The sequence below is a fragment of the Pseudopodoces humilis genome, chromosome 7 (assembly GCF_049639895.1).
Source record: "Pseudopodoces humilis isolate 2021_Gansu_Grassland_sample_001 chromosome 7, ASM4963989v1, whole genome shotgun sequence".
NCBI lineage: Eukaryota > Metazoa > Chordata > Aves > Passeriformes > Paridae > Pseudopodoces > Pseudopodoces humilis.
Window position 1 is genome coordinate 30,122,907 of NC_142206.1, and position 12,019 is coordinate 30,134,925.

The 12,019-nt window shown below is 42.8% G+C and overlaps 1 protein-coding gene across 2 annotated transcripts in view; it reads right to left on the reverse strand.

Annotated features, from left to right (window-relative positions):
* RAD51B (RAD51 paralog B) overlaps positions 1-12,019 on the reverse strand; it is a 402,616-nt gene that overhangs the window by 365,198 nt on the left and 25,399 nt on the right. The window lies entirely within an intron of this gene.

Consider the following 12,019-nt stretch of genomic DNA (forward strand, 5'->3'; position numbering starts at 1 on the left):
ATACTCTTATTCCTTGGGGTTACCTACTTGATGCCTACCACATTCTTTAATAGAAAGAAATTACCTGTGAGCTCTGGAGACTGCAAAACAGTTATAGAACAGCACATGCTTTCCTGGGATTAAGGTCCCAAGAGGTTGCTCAATAACAGTACACAAAGGAACCTCGAATGACTTATCCTGTCTGTGTCTGTCTCCCCAAAGGAGTTGGAGATTTACTTCCAATCCTTTGAGGTTTCCCCATCTCAAAAAAAAAAGAAATTTGAAAGATCTCATAAGGAGACCTGCACCCTGGTTGAAAATACTTTCATGCTGTCCACACCAGCACAGCTTTAGCAAAGCTACTTCAACTTGAGATTTTGCCAGATGCATCTGCTCCAGGGATGGGGTGGAGGGAAAGGAAACTACCTTTCCATTGTTTCTAGAACCGGCTCAGCACTGTTCCCATTGGCTATAATAAATCAAGAACACACCTGTGAAGAAAAACCCCATCTTTTAATTTTGACTTATTCTTCCCCCCATGCCCCAGTCATTTGAACTGTCTGTGGACCAGATAAATGCTTCTCCCCAAGCAATTAACCTTTTTTCTCCTGCTCAGGAAGGATTAAATCCACTTAATAATGAATCTTCCTCAGGTATTAGTGAAGACCTGTCTGACCATACACCTTTACACGCAGGAAAAAGATTTTTTTTTTCTCAATACAGGCAGAAGGTATCTCTCTGTTTTCCACCTATTCACACATGCTGCTGTGAATCCAGAATTATCCATAACCTCCAAAACTATTTCAGAAAAATTCAGCAGCAATGTAGAGTTTTTTTTGAAAGGAAGTGTCTCTACCTCCTACCCTTTTTACAAAAAAGCAGACTGGCCACATTCAGTGCTATTGCAGGCAGAAGGGCAGCCCCACCTGCATATTATAGCTTTGAAAAACTCATCTGCATTTGCTTTCTACCCAAACTACAACAAACAAATTGAGAGACTTCAGGGATTATTCTACTTTTAGCCTGTACTCATCTAAGAAGATTACAATCCACCAAGATCAGCTTCCTACTTCATTTAGCTTTTTCGGGTTAAAGGGACAGGAGGAGTCATTCAAGTCTTTGGAGTTTTTATATTTCCCTGTTAAGTTTCTGTTAGATGAGAAGGCCATGAGCTGATACAGCAGAAGCATAATAATTTATGTGAAGTTGTTGTTACAGAGGAGATCTTTACCTGTACATGCTAAACCAAATTTGCCCTACATAAAACAAACCTGACATCCTCCTGCCTTTCACCTGTGCCTTACCAGCACCCCTTTTTTACTGCCTTGTCTTGATCTTCTGTTTACTGAAGCTGCTGTGGTTGTCCCAGTAGTGATGTCTGCAATCACCAGGCCTTGCCACTCTCAACACAGATTTTCCTGCAGCTTTCGCTGAGGTGCTGAGATAGATGAAGTGAAAAATATCACAGCAGGAGGCTTTTAGGAGTATTGTGATCCTTCACAGCATCCAGCCTCTATTGAGAAGCTGCAATTAGACTAGAAAAATCAAAGTACCTCACAGTGACCAGTAGTGAAAGTGCACTGTGTACCCCTTGTCATCACACTCAGAGTCAGACACCATGAAATTAGCACTGATGGTGCCTGGTTTTAGCAATTAGGGTAGGACATCTGTTGCTTTCAGGTGCAGCCCTCGCTCCATCTGTAGAATTCTTCAGTGGAGAAAAGAGACAACAGGAACTAGTGGACTCGACTGAGAGATGAGCTTTTTAGCTCAGACAACACCAACAGAGAAGAGTAAATCTCAAACACTCATTTCTGTGCAGTTACCAGAAATGGGGGAAGTCTTCACTTTGTGATGTTACAGACTGATTGCTCTGATAACCCAGCAGCTGATCTCAACCAGTAGCTCGTATTTCAAACAACAAACACACAAACCAGAAAACAAACAAAGCCTGGAACATTTTCATTCCTTTAATTGTTTCAGTCTGGGGCCTTTGGCTTTTGCATGGTTTTCATTCTACTTATTTTTAAAGCAACGAATGAGATCCCTATGGCTGGAACTGCAAAGGAAACTGCTCCAGACAGCCTCACCGTTTTCCCCTAGAAGATATGGCTGAAGTGTTTCTAAAGGTGGCTGAGTGGCCTGGAAGACAGAACACACCACCAAACCTGGGCAGAGAAAGCAGAAGAATGTCTCCACTGCCACAGTATTTGTGCTTTACAGTTTTCTGCTTGCTTCTCAAAGAATGAGACATCATGCCCTGCAATTGGATGTTACTCATGCTCACACACTCCTACAAGGAACTCAGCAGTCTCAAACAAGATCAAAACAGAGACCTAGTGTCCTGTGTCTTAGCAGCGTTGGAGAACAGATGGAAGAGATCTCTTAGTGGATAATTACAGAAGATTTAACTACAGAGGAAAGAAGAGATCAGGTTAATTCTCTGGTGATTATTTTTTTACCCTGAAGCATGGCACTTCTTTTCCATTTTACTGGGATGAGCACACAGCAATAATTATGCAAATATCACCCCAGTACTCCAGTACTGCAAACTCAATTACTATAGAGACCATCCAGGCAAGCATGTTTGTCACTCAGTGTTTGGATACAATGCTAAAGCTAGGATCACATTATTCTCACCCTACACTGACTGCCCATGACAAATTGATTTTACAGGGCCATAGCTATTTTTTAAATAAATCACTACAGCAAATTGTATTAAATTAATTAGGCAGCAAATCATGCCTATACTCAATTGAAGTAAAATAGGACATTTGTACAGCAAGAAGCTGAATGCATGATTCGCTGTTTTGAGGACCCAGGGTCCTATTAATTGTCTAATAACTGAACTTTTGTTTCAGTGGTCTTTAGTATAGAGGCTTATAAATCTGCATGAAGTATCAGAGTCCAATCCAGTTCAGTCACTGAAGGAACATTTTCCTAGACCTCAGTTTTTACACCAATGAGGGAAAGGGCATGAAATGAGAACACCCTCAGCCTTGCAAAATAAAATGCACCATAAGGAAAGGTGCCACTGAGCTGACAGAAGATAGAGACATCCTGCATTCATCACTGACTTTCATCAGCTGTGCTGTCATGGCATCAGTAGGGACAGGTGTATCCTGGGCTGTGTGACTCAATAGCCGTATGGTACCAAAAGTTTGATTCATCTGGCTTTCATTCAGCTTCCACTGGGAGCTGCGTGTTTCCCTGACCTCGCAGTGGGAACTCACCAAGTCACATACAAAGGCCAAATGATTTTTTTAAAGCCTCTGATTTGAGCTGGCTTCATTTTAGGGCTTCCAGCTTGAAATACTTTCATCCCTAGGGGTGCACAGCTAACTGCAGATGAGAATCAGGAGAGAAATGTTCCAGACTGGTAAAACTTGAGTCACTCCAAATCTGTGGTCACTTTTCAAATATCTAGGCTTGAATGATAAGATCAGGAAACTTATAGATCTTACAGACGAGTCATCACAGCTGGGAAATGGGCAGATGAGCAAGATGACTTGTCTTAACTCTCAGTGTTATGTTTAAAATATGTCAGTATTTAAGTATATCACCCAACTTCCTTCTTACATTGGTGAGGATTCAGAATGAGGTCAGTGAAGTTAATAAAGTTATAGTAAATCAGGCTAAGAACAGAAGCAAAGTATTAAAAGTACTGGGTATTAAAAACACAGACCATAAACACACAGTTTTGATTGTTTCTTTCTCTCTGCCTTTAATCTCACTGCAACAAAAAGAAGCTGGAAGGATGAATGGATGGCAGATGTGAAGAAAATCTTTGAGCTTTCAATTTCCTATTATAAACCAGGACTAGAATAGTAAAGAGCAACAGAGGTCAGAAATGAGATAGAGTGAAAAAAAGCAGCATTCACTCTCTTATGCCAGGGATAATGGTTTCAATCTGTTGGGTATGAAAAGAGACACTGGGAGAGAAAATCCAGAAAGAGCAGAATGTTTTACAGGGCAAGAGAGGGATACTCTTAATTGTACTAGACCTATGTATGGTTTGCTCTGAGGCTTTGTAGCTGTAATTCTGCCATCCTACACCACAGTCTTGTACCTAAACCACTTTGCCCTCTGGGAAAAGTCAGAAGATGAAGAACAATGCTGGAACCATCCAGAAGCCAAGACTTCTGTCTCCATCCAGCGTACCGAAGAAGGGCAGATGTTTGGTTTCTGTTAGATTAAGCTTTTGGCTGAAGACTAAGCTTTGCTGTGGGTTAGCTGCTGATCCTAACTGGATAGCTTGCCTTTCTATCTGCCAAAAATGCCTAGAATTACACACTGGCTCTTTTTGTGCAGTCTGTCAACAATCAAAATAAACACATAATATCAAAACTATGTATTTTAAATGAAATGAAAAAAAAAAAAAGCTTGGTATGGGCAGGAATTCTCACAGTTTTTCCTCCACTCTTCTAATTTCCTCTGCTTACAAGTTCTTCCATTCCTCCTTCTGGCTGTTCAAAACTTGAAGAAGAAAGGAAATTGCTGACACCAATTCAGCCACAAAAGTGTGGATATTGAGGGAATCCAAGAAAAGCAAGACTTTCTTCTTATACACTAAGGTGGGAAGAGTGATGACTTGATAAAATGAAATTTATTATCTACATTCCACCTCAGAAACGCTTCCTGACATTTACCATTTCTGGCACCATTAACCTCTGTGCGTGAGGGTGGGAGGAACATAGTGGGGCAGTTCATGTTTTTAGGCCAGCGGCACTGCAAAGCCATACTGATGCCCCATATGGCTCTGCAGGTTTTGGAGGGCACTTGCTAAAACCAGTTCCTTTCTCTTGTGCAGATTTCAGCACTTGAAATTTCAGCACAGTAAATCCTGGTTTCCTTGGTTAATGTATTTCCTTACTAAAACATGGAAATCTGAAGCAGTTTTGTCTGAGATAGGATTTAGTAATAAGGTCCATGTTCCCTTTGGTTCTCATCCAGTGTTACTGATTTCACCATTCAGTGAGCACAAAATATTCATTCTGTGATTTAGTAGCTTTTAACACAGAGCCTGCAAGCATGAGACACAGAACAACAAAGAAATTAGTCTAGACTAAGGACACTACCTTTTCCCTTTTTTCAGGAGCCAGTTATGGGAAGGCCCATGTCTGTGCTGGTCTTGCAAGCAGCTGGGCTGCACAGGCACTCCTTACTGGCTCCAGCACCTGCCAGAACCTGGGTGAGTACCACCTGCTTGTGCTGAGCCAGGCTGGTCCCAGAGGATACTGAGCACCCTCGCTATGAGCTGGCACCCTGGAGTGCCTGTATCTGCATTTGAGTTGTACTGATACTTACAGATATTTCAGGACTGGATTTTAGAGGGGCTGGTGTCAAGGTTTGGATTGCTAAATCTCATGTCACTTCTTATTCTAGCAGGGTTTGCTCAGTCTTAGTCCTTCAATGTACAAAGCAGTTAAATTAACAGGCAGGATTGAGAGTAGGAGGAGGGACCTTCTTTGTAGCAGTAAATTAAATTACTTATCTTTATTAATTAAATTAAATTAATTATCATTAAAACTTGTCAGTGTGTACAGTGAGAACCTCGTGAAGGCTTCCATTGCATCTTTGGACATAATTGTCTCTCTTGCATGGTCTTCTGAGCTGGCCAGCTAATTATTTCCTTGGCCAAGATATATGCATTTCAAAAACACCATACTGTGACAAAGTGCCCATTTCTGCCTGCCTTTACAGAAGCAGACAGTTTTCCCACACACAAATTTCCTTTTAACAAGTCAATGGGTAACTGCTGCTCCTCTGCTCAGGCTCAGCCCGAATACTTGGGCTGCAAGGTGGACCAGCAATGGGGATATTTGATCAATGCTATTGTTATAATAAAAGCTATCCCTGACAGAGTTGTAGGTAAAATATCTTTTGAGAGCAGCATTTCCTGCTGACTCCATATAGAAGGCTTGGCAGAATGCCCTGTGCTTTTCAGATATTTTTTGCTGGTAATAGAAAAATCCTCCTGGCCGGGCTGTAGAGCCAGCCCTCTAAAGCCCTTGACCCTGAGTGTGTAATCTCCCTGGAGACCCAGTGCAAGAAATATAATCTTCTTGAAGCATCTGCTGTCTGTGTTGTGTTAAAATATGACTGGGATGCAACTGTCGAATCTCCAGCTCACTCATTGCAGAATCCTTTACAAGACAATAAAAAACGCAATCTCTCTCTTATTGCTTTAAGGAGGGATATTTTATCATGGCTGCAGCTTGAGACATTTCTGTATCCAACAGACATTTCACATGCTTTTGTGTCCTGGGAAGGTAATAGCACACAACATATGGGAAACGGAGCCATTTTGCGAGGTCACGGTCATGGCATCATGTGCAAATCCTTTGCCCACTGGGACCTCGTGGTGCATGAGCTGTGCTGGGCAAGCCAGGAAGAGCTTTCCTGCTTGCACAGTGACAACTGGCAAGGAGGCCTGGGAGGACAGTCTTGGCAAGTGGATCAGTCTGACAGATCAGCTTTCCTGCCGGGCCTGAAAGGGAAGGAGAGATGTTTCTTTTCATAGAAGACACAGAGAAAAGGGGTGTCTCCTGTTTTTTAGATTTCTTTATATATTTTTCTGAGCCAGTTGCGGATTTGGTTTCTGCTTTGAAGACACAGCTGTAGGGAGCAGAAAAGGCTGCCTTAAATGCAGAACTAGCAAGGAAAGAACAATCAATATGACTTGCCAATGATACTCAGATCTGCTCTTGTTTCAGTTTTCTGTATTTTTTTTCAACACTGTAAACTCATCTCCTTGACATCTGCCCTGCCCTTGCTCTCAGTCTCTGTCTTCCCTTCCCCCACTTCTCCCTTTAATGCTGGTGTCCTCGTTTCCCCTTTTGTACATATGACCCTTTCACTATGCAGGGATTAGTATCTCACTCATAAATATGTGAAATAGATATGCAGATGATTTAATTTGTTGGGTTTTGTAGGGCTAGTGAGACAGACTGGCATGGGGAGAAGGGTATATTCTAGTAGGTCAGCTGAAGAAAACATCTTGGGATGAGTAATGTGAAACACCAGCACCAGTCCAGGACAGAGACCTCAGGGGGCAGGGAGAAGGTAGTAAAACAGAAAAGCTAGGCAAATATGGAAGAGCAGAAGACAAAGTCAAAGCTGTCTCCGCTTCTCCCATTTGTTATGTATCTTCCAGGAAGAAAGGACAAAAGTGGGGTACATGAGAAGAAAAATGGGACCAGAAATCCACCCTGGCTGCAGTGGTTCAAGTTGTCAGTAACTCATTCAGGAAGAGATGCCAGAGCAGCCAAGAACAATGCTGGTCCAAGTGAGATGGTGGCAAGTGATCAGGGAGGCAGAGGTCTAGGCCATGAGGAGATGGCAGTAAAAGCTGCATAACTGGATGGGGGTACCCAGACTGGGGACACAGCTGATCTGAACAGGGATTCCTGAGGAGGGGGAGAGTGACTATAAGGATGTGACAACAAAGAGCTGGAGATAACAATGCTGTGAAGCTCCAGCCAAGAAATAATAGTCAAGTGGCAAGGAGTAAGTCAGCAAATCCAAAACAGGAAATAGAGATGAACACTATAGCTCTAACAGGCAATAAGACCTTGCCAGTAGGCAGCTAGTGAGGCAGAGAGGAAGGACAGGATGGGCAATGGAAGATAAAACATAGAAATAAGGTTTAATGAACCATACATGACAGCAGTCAAGGCCAGGCTTACTGCTGGCTTTGCCAGCAGCCATAAGGTTGCAGGCAGCCTTGCTGGGACAGTGTAACACCACAAGCTTCATGCTGGGTACATGCCCAGAGGTCAGTGGCCAGGACAACTGCAGCCTGTGCTGTTGTTTGGAGATGTTTGTGCTACTTTCAGCAGTCATGCAGCACCAAGCTCCACCATAAGCACACTGCTGGGGGCCATGCTGCCCTTACTGCAAGATCAAAGGACAGCTATGCTTTGTCATCACACTTGTCAACCAAAGTATCATTATCATTACCATGCTAACTCCAATCAGCTCCTGCTGAAGAGCCAGTTCACCATCCAGTGATACTAAAAAGCTGTTTTGCTAGAGAATGCCAGCATCTGGCTAAGGTGGACACCTGTGTGTCTCCTGAAGAGGAGTCGCACAGAGGAGGCTCCTAGAGTGCCATAAGCCATGCTTCATTCAGGTGTTGCTGGCATGCTCAAATCATTATCAGGGACTTGGCTTCCTGTGTGGCAGACAGGGCTGGATGGAAAGGGACAACAGAGGTACCTCTTGGACATTTTGGTCAAGCTCTTTCATTGGTGGAACAGAGCTGGCATGTTTACTCTTATCCTTGAAAATTTCAATAATTTTTTAATGCTTACTCTCTCTGATAACGCTTAGAGATCTAGTTAGGGACATGCTTACATCAAAGTGACAACAAAAACAGAAGGCCTGGCCTGCACAATTTGCAATGTCACTGAGATTGGAGGCAGCAGACAGATCCAGTGGCCAAAAAATGGAGCAGCAGAAGAACAGGACATCTAGGATCAACATTGCAGCCTGGGTGGGAGTACTTTTGTTTGATGCCTTAGCTGAGAAAGAGGAGTGAATGGGATGGGTTTGACTCAGCAGGGCACATACACACTGCTCTCCAGAGCAATAATAGAGCACATACAGACTGGAAGCCAAACCCTGTCAAAGGAACCAGAAGGTCTCCCCAAGTGATAACTCCCCGTTTTTTAAAGATGAAGCAGGATAGTATGGTATGTTTGCCTTAATCTGATTTAAACACTGTATGTAAAACAAATTTGAAAAATTTCCCTGTTTGAGCTGACTGCTCATTGATTAGAGGCTTTCATCCCCTGACACCTCTGAGGCCATACCAAAGCACACAGACATGCAGCTCACAAGGTAAAGAACATCCAACTTAGATCTTAACCTTCTTCATATGTATGTGGGCTTTATTTTGGATATTTTCTGGATTTCATCTGCTCAAGAAAGTGGCAGTGAGTGGGCAGCTAAACAGGGGATGGCTCTTCTTTGCTGGTAGAAGTTACAATGCAGCATGTATGCCATCAGCTATGTTTGTGCATCTAAACACACTATGTGTATACACATTTATGTGAAGGATGAGGGGAAATTATGCATTAGTCTGCATTCACTGAAACTCAAAAAGATTGACCAGAGAAGCTTTTTGCTGAATTTAGCCTTGAAAACCTATTGTGTACCATTGTGTGGAAGGTAGAGCAAACACACTGGTCAGTAATTGTATAATTCCTGCTGTACTTGTGCCTGAAGGCAAGTGTGTAAAATGTTTTCTGCTTTTCAGAGCACTGACAACTGCAACAGTTGTGGGCTTCAATGGAGGTACAGCTCATCAGCAAATATTTAACAGACCATTTTTGTTCAATTGCCAGAGGTGGGGTTCAGACTTGGGGTAGGGAGGCTTGGGTACCTGTCACTGCAGTGTGGGCTTGCAGTGGAGATAAAGCATGGAAAAGGACAGGATACTCCAAAGAAGCTGCTGCAGAAAGAGGAGCAGTAGGAAGAGCTGAGGTATCATATGAGTGGTCTGACAACAGAAACAGCATCACAGATAAGCTCTGCAGTAACTGCAACATGAGCTGATAGAGCAGATGGTCACCTCAGTTTAGCCTTTAACATAGCTTGTTGCCCCTAGCAATATTTACCCAAAAGTACTCTACTGATGGAGATGGGATTATGTAGCAGACAGAGGGAATCAGTCCTATTTTATACAAGATACTGGGCTGCCTATTGGCTCTGACAGTCTCTTCATGTGCTGGCTTTGGGCGGACAGAACAATGTCATGATGTGCACAGCCATTTCTGGGACAGCTTCACATGATGGAAACCAGGTAGCACTTCCCCAGTTTCCTGACTTTGTTGGAACGTTATTAACTCACTCCACAAGTCTGGAAACTTGGTTAAGAGGTAAAGTGTTAAACTCCCTTTTCTCTTTCTGAAATGACCTTTTGGGAGCTGTCAGGACATTTTCATCAGCTCCTGATCAGTGCTATTTGGGGTTAATTCCAACCCACTTCAGTAATTCTTCAGAAGCAAGAATTAGTTTGTGAAAAGCACTTCAAAGATCCGTCAGTGAAATGTGAAAATACTATTATTCTCATTCCCAAAATACTAAGGTAAAGAACAACACTGAAATAGCAATATAGAAATGTTGCAAAGGTGATCAACTACAATGGAAAGCAATATACTTCACTGGAAAGTGTCCCATATTTGAAAGGCCAGACATCTCTAAGCATATGCATATCTCACCTATTTAATAAATGTTGTCTCAACTGCACGTTTATGTATTTTTATTAAAGAGAAAATTGCTTGTATTTCCTTCTCTTTCCTCTGCATTATAGCATTAAAGCAGGACTGCATGCCAAACAACAGTATAAACAAACAACATCACCAGATACTTAAGGGTCTTTAGCTCCTAAATTGACTAAAGCATAAATACAAACTGACGTCAAACATTTGGGATTACCATTTAAAAATTGCTATTTTCTGAGACACTAATGAAGGCCATTCATATCAAAAATTCAGTGCCTACAACAGGAGTGAGCTGCCCAGACTCCAAAGTATGGGGTCAAAGAAGTGGTCTGCATCTCTTAGAATAAAAAACCTGCCAATTTGCTTTAGATCTATAAGAAGTACCAGATACAGAGAATATGAAGTGATTATTTCAACCTAACTTGTGAAGATTTGGGAGTGTCACCACCAGTCCTTGCTCTGCCACCATTATCAGCAGTGTTTTTATCACCCCCTCTAGTCATCACAGTCGTTGGCAGGTGGAAGCCCATCCTGGCTGTGCACTGGGGCTGCACAGCACACCCTGTGCAATGCAGAGTGCAGCTGTGTGATGATACTGACCTGCTTCAGAGCTGTAAAAAGTCACCTTCCACATTTGGTCTTCAGGGTCTCAATTAAACAGCTGAAGTTTTAAACAAGTAAGAGCACAAGATAACAAACAGTGATGAAGCTTATATAGGATCTCTGTCTTTCTCCCTCTTAAGCATGGAATTAAGAGTACATTTTATAAGTCAAAATGAATTCCTGTGTAGGTGTTGGTACTAGTTCAGGTCCTGATGTGGTACAGCCAAATGGCAGAACACTCTGAGGTGTGCCTATTCTGCTTCTCAGCATGATTAACTCAGCAAGGTGGAGCACAGCACTATATGGCTTTTAGGACCTATACTGGTTTAATGAGCATTAGCTTGCTCATCCCAAGGTGAAGTATTTTTCCACAAAGATGTAAGTTGGGAATTGCCTAGAGAGTAAGAGGACTGGAGATTTTGAATGCTCCTTCTAGTTCAGAGCAAGTTGAAGCAATCATACACTTTGGGGCAAGCAAACATTAGCATTTCCACAAGCAGTGAAAATTTCAGTTGGAAAGCACAACTTTGTATTTGAAGATGTGATGCCTTTGGGCACAAACTAATCAGTTGTATCCACAGCTCCTGCCTAGGACTTCTGTCAAAACAGCACCTTTTCCTTCCCCATCTGTGCTAGTTGTCCAGGAGCCAAAAGCAGAGTAGGTACTGGGGGCACCACCTGCTTCTCTGACTTCCCCTCTTGTTCACAAAGCAGTTTGACCAGAGGTCAAACCTTGATAGAGCAAACCCATGTCATCCTACAAGATGTAAGCTACTCCACATGGTACAAATCCAGTATGAGGTCTGTGGAAGCCTTGCTTGTGATGATTCTGAAGTCCAGAGCCTTGGAGTTCTGAAATCAAACTTCCCATGCCCCAGTGGAGACAGACCTGTGTTAGCATAAAACCTTGAGTGGTGCCAAGGCCCCTGAGCAGCTGCAGAGCTTGCTCCATTGTCTGTGACAGAAAGTGGAAGGAAGGGAATGTCCCTTCCCCAGCAGCTGGCTCAGGACACTTCAGGAGGAGTAAGAGAGGACAGCTTCAAAGGGAGGCCATTTGCCAAACAAGGACAATGCTCATCTGTTCTCACCAGCTCTGTGACCCAAAGAGGTCTTTAGGTGCCAAAGCAGCTGGGTAAGGTGACACACATTACTAACAGCTTCTGGTTTGGTAAGTGGCCATATAAGAAGAAAAATTTCCATCTATAACA